We start from the raw sequence: 8,652 nt of genomic DNA, 5'->3' as shown, positions 1-8,652 counted from the left end.
GCAGACCCGCGCCGCCGCCGCCTTGCTTCGCCACCCGCGCCGCTGCTCGCCTGCGTCGCCACCTGCTAGCGTCGCCGCCCGCGCCGCTCCTCGCCTGCGCCGCACCCCGCCGCCCGCACTACCGTGGCCGCGCCGGAGCTCACCGCCCTCGCCGGAGCCGCCGCTCCACCGATCTAAACCGCCGCCGCCGTCGGTTTATTTCCTCCGAACCGGTATAAACCAATTTAAACCTCCCGGTTCGCCGGTTTTTCTTTTAGTTTAGTTTCGTTTAAAACCGGTTTTGTTTAGGTTTAATTATATAGAGAACGTCCGCTGTTTAGATCTTATAAACGAACGTTCGCTTTTTAGTCTTCTTCTTTTTCTTTTTAATTTTTGGTCAAGGACTCGTTTGTGAATACTTTATTTACAGATTGGCCCCTGTTTTTCAAACGGTCACAACTTTTCGCTCGTTTGTCCAAATCCAACGAAACCAACGCTCACGTCTTCGTTATGATCTCCTCTATCCAGTAAAACAATTTAAACATGTTTTTGAAAAGTTTAAAATTTGAATTAGAACTGATTTGTATTCAAACTTCTTTTGATCATATCTTTTTATCCGTAACTCCGTTTGAGTTGATTCTTTTTGCAGATTAAAGCTCTTGACCTAAACTTTCTGATAAGGCCAAATTCACATACTTTTGGTACTGTTAGAGATTGTTTTATTTTGCAAGAGCTATTTGCTTGGTTTTGATGTTTTCCGAATCGACTTCTTCGTTCTTTCCGATCTTTTGAGTGATTGCTTATGTGTGGTTACTATTGTTTGCTTACGATAGATTGACCGGAGTGTGACGAGTAGAGCTATCAAGAGTTTTGAGTGTGAATCATCTTCATCAACATTGCAGGCAAGTAACACTTTGGTCATACCTTTCCTACTACCCAGTTTTACTGCATTAGATCAATCCTCACACATTGCATGATTAGGATCTAATTAAATTGTGGGATGGGAAGTAGTTGAGGTAGTACCTATTACCTGTTTATTATCAAACCTTTGGGAGTTACTTCTACGTTTGCTTATTATGCCATGCTATGCTAGTAGACGTGGATTGGGTGAGTGATATCCATGACATATGTGAGTTTGTTAATTAATGGTTTATCTAAGGTGGAAACTTAAACACACATCTGGGTGGATTGAGGCACCTGGGTATTCCAGGACTTGCCTGTTTTCTTTTGGACCGCCACCCAGGCTCAAAGGGATCATGAGACTATTCATACTAGAAACTTTCGTGTGTGGCCACAAGCTATTATGGGCTCTAGCATAGTTGACTAAGTCGTGCGAACTCTTACAGTGGTAGACTAGCATATGTAGGGGATGTAGGTGGTACGGTCTACCCGATCGTAAGGTGCTAGCGCTTCTGAAAGACTATGTCTTGGTCATCCGTCTTCTCAAACACCATGTAGTGCGAGAAACCAAATGGAGGTGATCGAGTCTTGTGGGGAAAAGTGCGCAAACCTCTGCAGAGTGTAATAAACTAATCATGGTTAGCCGTGTCCCTGGTTATGGACATTTTGAGTATCTAGTACCTGGATTATCATGTGAATCTCATCACGTTACTTTAAATGAATATTGTTGGGTTTTAATGATGATGCTTAATCAGGATTGAGAATGCTGTCAACCATTCTCAATGTTCAACAACCACCATGATAGTTAAATAAAATTTATTCCTTTCCAGTAGGGAAAAATTGGCTTTTCGCAAAAACCTTATACCAATAGAGCTTTCCCCCCAGCCATATATGCATGTAGTGATAGCCATTGTTCACCTTTCTCTATGGTGTGAATTTGCCAGTACATTCAATGTACTGACCCTTTGTGGCTGCAACGTCTCATGTTGTAGGTTTATCTTACGACGAGTAAGTGACACGTTAGGGTTACGACTTCTACACTCAACTTTGCCGTTGGTGTTGATGGGAATCCACAACCTTGTTACTTCCGCTATTTTTGGATTGAGGCAATAGTATTTTACGTTACTTATACATGTGATTTACCTCTGTTATAGATCCTCGAGTACTGTGTGTGTCAGCATACCGATCCAGGGATGACATGTAAGCACAGAGACTTGATCCATTCGGGTCGGGTCGCTACAGCTTAAGACCGCAAAAGGTAGAAATCAAGAAGGAGCATCAAGTGTTGATGGTTTAACAAGACCACTGGTTTCAAGAAGGGCAAGGGCTAGAAGGGAAACTTCATGGATGGCAAACCAGTTGCCGCTCCAGTGAAGGAACCCAAGGTTGAACCCAAACCCGAGACTAAGTGCTTCTATTGTAAGGAGAATGGTCACTGGAAGCGGAATTATCCCAAATGCATGGTAGATAAGAAGGCTGGCAACTTCAACAAAGTATATACGTGTTGTTAATGTGTACCTCACTAGTACTCCTAGTAGCACCTGGGTATTGGATACCAGTTCAGTTGCTATTATTGGTGACTTGAAGCAAAAGCTATGGACTAAACGGAGACTGGCTAAGGGCGAGGTGACGATGTGTGTTGGAAGTGTTTCCAAAGTTGATGAGATCACCATCGCACGCTCCATCTGCCTTCGGGATTAGTATTGAACCTAGATAAATGTTATCAGGTGTCTACGTTGAGCATGAATATGATTAGATCATGTTAATTGCAATACGGTTATTCATTTAAGTTAGAGAATAATGGTTATTCTGTTTACATGAATAATACCTTTCATGGTCATGCACCCTATGTGAATGGTTCAGTGAATCTCGGTCGTGGTAATACACATGTTCACGCCAAAAGATGTAGATAGTACCACTTTCTTGTGGCACTGCCGCTTAGGTCATATTGGCGTAAGATGCATGAAGAAACTCCGTGTCGATGGATGTTTGGAGTCACTTGATTTTGAATCGCTTGACACATGCGAGCCATGCCTCATGGGCAGGATGACTAAGACCCCGTTTTCAGGCACAATGAAACGGGAAAGTGACTTGTTGGAAATCATACATGCTGATGCGTGTGATCCAGTGAGAATTGAAGTGTGCGGTGGATATCGCTATTTTCTCATCTTCACTGACGATTTGAGTAGATATAGGTATATTTACTTAATGAAGCACAAGTCTGAAACATTTGAAAAGTTCAAGCGATTTCAGAGTGAAGTTAAGAACCATCATAACAAGAAGATCAAATTCCTACGATCTGATCGATGAGAATTTCTGAGTTATGGGTTTGGCAATCACTTAAGACATTGTGGAATTGTTTCACAGTTGAAGCCACCTGGAACACCACATGGTAATGGTGTGTCCGGACGTCGTAATTGAACCTTATGAGATATAGTGCGATCTATGATGTCTCTTACCGATCTACCGTTTTCATTTTGAGGATATGCGTTAGAGACAGCTGCATTCACTTTAGATAGGACACCATATAAGTCCGTTGAGACGACGTCGTATGAACATTGGTTTGGCAAGAAACCAAAGTTGTCGTTTCTTAATGTTTGGGGCTGCGATACTTAAGGCTTCAGCTGCAGAAGCTCGAACCCAAAAGCGGACAAACACATCTTCATAGGATACCCAAAGGTGACAGTTGGGTATACCTTCTATCTCAGATCCGAGGGCAAATTGTTTGTCGCTAAGAACGGGTCCTTTCTCGAGAAGGAGTTTCTCTCGAAAGAATTGAGTGGGAGGAAGATAGAACTTGATGAGGTTGTCGAACCTTTACTTCAACCAGAGAGTGATGCAACACAGAAAGATGTTTTCTGTGGAGCCTGCGTCTGTTGAATAGGAAGTTAATGATAGTGATCATGAAGCTTCGGATCAAGTTGCTATCGAACCTCGTAGGTCGACAAGGATATGTACTACTCCTGAGTGGTACGGTAATCCTGTCTTGGATATCATGTTGTTAGACAACAGTGAACCTACGAGCTATGGAGAAGCGATGGTGGGCCCGTATTCCGACAAATGGTTAGAAGCCATGAAATCCGAGATAGGATCCATGTATCAGAACAAAGTATGGACTTTGGTGGACTTGCCTGATGATCGACAAGCCATTAAGATAAATGGATCTTTAAGAAGAAGACAGACGTGGGCGGTAATGTTACCGTCTATGAAGCTCGACTTATGGAAAGAGTCTTTTCACAAGTTCAAGGAGTTGACTACGATGAGAATTTCTCACCCGTAGCGATGCTTAAGTCCGTCGGAATCATGTTAGCATTAGCTGTATTTTTTGATTATGAAATCTAACAGATGGATGTCAAAAACAAGTTTTCTTACCAGTTTTCGTAAGAAAGAGTTGTATGTGATACAATCAAAGTTTTGTCGATCCTAAGGATGCTAAAAGGTATGCTGGCTCCAGCGATCCTTCTATGGACTAGAGCAAGCATCTCGGAGTCAGAATATATGCTTTGATGGAGTGATCAAAGCTTTTAGGTTTATACAATGTTTGCTAGAAACTTGTATTTACAAGAAAGTGAGTGGGAGCACTACAACATTTCTGATAAGTATATGTGGATGACATATTGTTGATCTGAAATAATGTAGAATTTCTGGAAAGCATAAACGGTTGTTTGAAGAGTGATTTTCAAAGGAAGACCTGGATAAAGCTGCTTACATATTGGGCATCAAGATCTATAGAGATAGATCAAGACGCCTGATGATACTTTCAAAGAACGCACACCTTGACATGTTTTTGAAGGAGTTCAAAATAGATCAGTCAAAGAAGGGGTTCTTACCTGAGTTGTAAGATGTGAAGTTGAGTAAGACTCAAAGATTGACCACGGCAGAAGAAAGAGGAAGGACAAAGGTCGTCCCCTATGCTTTTGTCATAGGCTCTATACAGTATGCCATGCTGAGTACCACACCAGATGTGTGCCTTGCCACATGTCTGGCAAGAGGGTACAAAGGTGATCTAGGAGTGGATCACCAGATAGCGGTCAAAATTATCCTTAGAGGAATAAGGAAATGTTTCTCGGTTATGGAAGTGATAAAGAGTTCGACGTAAAGAGTTACGTCGATGCAAGCTTAACACCTATCCGGATAGCTCTGAGTAGAGATACCGGATACGTATGATGGAGCAACAATTTGGAATAGCTCCAAGTGGAACGTAGTAGCAGCATCTACGATATGACATAAAGTTTTGCGAAATACATAGGGATCTGAATATTGCAGACCCATTGACTACAACCTCTCTCACAAGCATAACATGATCAAACCCAGAACTCATTGAGTGTTAATCACATAGTGATGTGAACTAGATTATTGAGTCTAGTAAACTCTTTGGATGTTGGTCACATGGCGATGTGACCTGTGAGTGTTAATCACATGGCGATGTGAACTAGATTATTGACTCTAGTGCAAGTGGGAGACTGTTGGAAATATGCCCTAGAGGCAATAATAAATTAGTTATTATTATATTATATTTCATTGTTCATGATAATCGTTTATTATCCATGCTAGAATTGTATTGATAGGAAACTCAGATACATGTGTGGATACATAGACAACACCATGTCCCTGGTAAGCCTCTAGTTGACTAGCTCATTGATCAATAGATGGTTACGGTTTCCTAACCATGGACATTGGATGTCGTTGATAATGGGATCACATCATTAGGAGAATGATGTGATGGACAAGACCCAATCCTAAGCCTAGCACAAGATCGTGTAGTTCGTATGCTAAAGTTTTTCTAATGTCAAGTATCATTTCCTTAGACCATGAGATTGTGCAACTACCGGATACCGTAGGAGTGCTTTGGGTGTGCCAAACGTCACAACGTAACTGGCTGGTTATAAAGGTGCACTACGGGTATCTCCGAAAGTGTCTGTTGGGTTGGCACGAATCGAGACTGGGATTTGTCACTCCGTGTAACGGAGAGGTATCTCTGGGCCCACTCGGTAGGACATCATCATAATGTGCACAATGTGACCAAGGAGTTGATCACGGGATGATGTGTTATGGAACGAGTAAAGAGACTTGCCGGTAACGAGATTGAACAAGGTATCGGGATACCGACGATCGAATCTCGGGCAAGTCTCATACCGATAGACAAAGGGAATTGTATACGGGATTGATTGAATCCTTGACTGTTGGGTTTCGTAGTAATTTCAAAAAAATTCCTACGCACACGCAAGATCATGTGATGCATAGCAACGAGAGGGGAGAGTGTTGTCTACGTACCCACGCAGACCAACTGCGGAAGCGTTGACGCAACGTAGAGGAAGTAGTCGTACGTCTTCACGATCCAACCGATTCAAGCACCGAAACTACGGCACCTCCGAGTTCGAGCACACGTTCAGCTCGATGACGATCCCCGGACTCCGATCCAACAAAGTGTCGAGGATGAGTTCCGTCAGCACGACGGCGTGGTGACGATCTTGATGTACTACAGCAGCAGGGCTTCGCCTAAACTCCGCTACAGTATTATCGAGGACCATGGTGGCTGGGGGCACCGCACACGGCTAAGGAATAGATCACGTGGATCAACTTGTGTGTTTCTGGGGTGCCTCTGCCTCAGTATATAAAGGAGCCAAGGGGGAGGGGGGCGCCGGCCAGGAGGAGGGCGCAGGAGGAGTCCTACTCCTTCCGGGAGTAGGACTCCCCCCCCAATCCTAGTTGGACTAGGATTCCCCGAGGGGGAAAGAGGGAGAGGGGGGCCGGCCACCTTCTCCTAGTCCTAATAGGACTAGGGGAGGGGGGAGGTGCGCAGCCACCTTGGGCTGCCCCTTTCTCCTTTCCACTAAAGCCCATTAAGGCCCATATGGCTCCCGGGGGGTTCCGGTAACCTCCCGGTACTCCGGTAAAATCCCGATTTCACCCGGAACACTTACGATATCCAAACATAGGCTTCCAATATATCAATCTTTACGTCTCGACCATTTCGAGACTCCTCGTCATGTCCGTGATCACATCCGGGACTCCGAACAACCTTCGGTACATCAAAATGCATAAACTCAAAATATAACTGTCATCGTAACCTTAAGCGTGCGGACCCTACGGGTTCGAGAACAATGTAGACATGACCGAGACACGTCTCCGGTCAATAACCAATAGCGGGACCTGGATGCCCATATTGGCTCCTACATATTCTACGAAGATCTTTATCGGTCAGACCGCATAACAACATACGTTGTTCCCTTTGTCATCGGTATGTTACTTGCTCGAGATTCGATCGTCGGTATCCAATACCTAGTTCAATCTCGTTACCGGCAAGTCTCTTTACTCGTTCCGTAATACATCGTCCCGCAACTAACTCATTTAGTTGCAATGCTTGCAAGGCATAAGTGATGTGCATTACCGAGAGGGCCCAGAGATACCTCTCCGACAATCGGAGTGACAAAACCTAATCTCGAAATACGCCAACCCAACATGTACCTTTGGAGACACCTGTAGTACTCCTTTATAATCACCCAGTTACGTTGTGACGTTTGGTAGTACCCAAAGTGTTCCTCCGGTAAACGGGAGTTGCATAATCTCTTAGTTATAGGAACATGTATAAGTCATGAAGAAAGCAATAGCAACATACTAAACGATCGGGTGCTAAGCTAATGGAATGGGTCATGTCAATCAGATCATTCAACTAATGATGTGACCTCGTTAATCAAATAACAACTCTTTGTTCATGGTTAGGAAACATAACCATCTTTGATTAACGAGCTAGTCAAGTAGAGGCATACTAGTGACACTTTGTTTGTCTATGTATTCACACATGCATTATGTTTCCGGTTAATACAATTCTAGCATGAATACTAAACATTTATCATGATCTAAGGAAATAAATAATAACTTTATTATTGCCTCTAGGGCATATTTCCTTCATTGACATCGTGGTTCATCCGATGAGATCATCGTGGAGCATGCGGGAGCCAACATGGGTATCCAGATCCCGTTGTTGGTTATTGACCGAAGAGTTGTCTCGGCCATGTCTGCATGACTCCCGAGCCCGTAGGGTCTACACACTTAAGGTTCGATGACGCTAGGGTTATAGGGAATAGATGTACGTGGTTACCGAATGTTGTTCGGAGTCCCGGATGAGATCCCGGACGTCACGAGGAGTTCCGTAATGGTCCAGAGGTAAAGATTTATATATGGGAAGTCATCATACGGCCACCGGAATAATTCCGGGGGTTATCGGTATTGTACCGGGACCACCGAAGGGGTTCCGGGGGTCCACCGGGAGGGTCCACCTGCCCCGGAGGGCCCTATGGGCTGTGTGTGGAGAGGGACCAGCCCCTTAGTGGGCTGGGCGCCTCCCCCCCTAGGGCCCATGCGCCTAGGGTTTGGGGGAACCCTAAAGGGGGGCGCCCCCTTGCCTTGGGGGGCAAGGCAACCCCCCTAGCCGCCGCCCCCTCCTCAGATTGGATCTGAGGGGGCCGGGCCCCATCTCCCTTGCCCCTATATATATGTGGGGGGTGGGAGGGCAGCCGCACCCAAGTTCTGGTGCTGCCCTCCACCTCTCCCAAGTCCTCCTCCTCTCCCGCGGTGCTTGGCGAAGCCCTGCAGGATTGCCACGCTCCTCCTTCACCACCACGCCGTCGTGTTGCTGCTGATGGAATCTTCCCCAACCTCTCCTTCTCCCCTTGCTGGATCAAGGCGTGAGAGACGTCACCAGGCTGCACGTGTGTTGAACGCGGAGGCGCCGTTGTTCGGCGCTTAGATCGGAATCAACCGTGATCTGAA

The sequence above is a fragment of the Triticum urartu genome, chromosome 4 (genome assembly GCF_003073215.2).
Source record: "Triticum urartu cultivar G1812 chromosome 4, Tu2.1, whole genome shotgun sequence".
NCBI lineage: Eukaryota > Viridiplantae > Streptophyta > Magnoliopsida > Poales > Poaceae > Triticum > Triticum urartu.
This window is presented reverse-complemented; position numbering follows the sequence as displayed.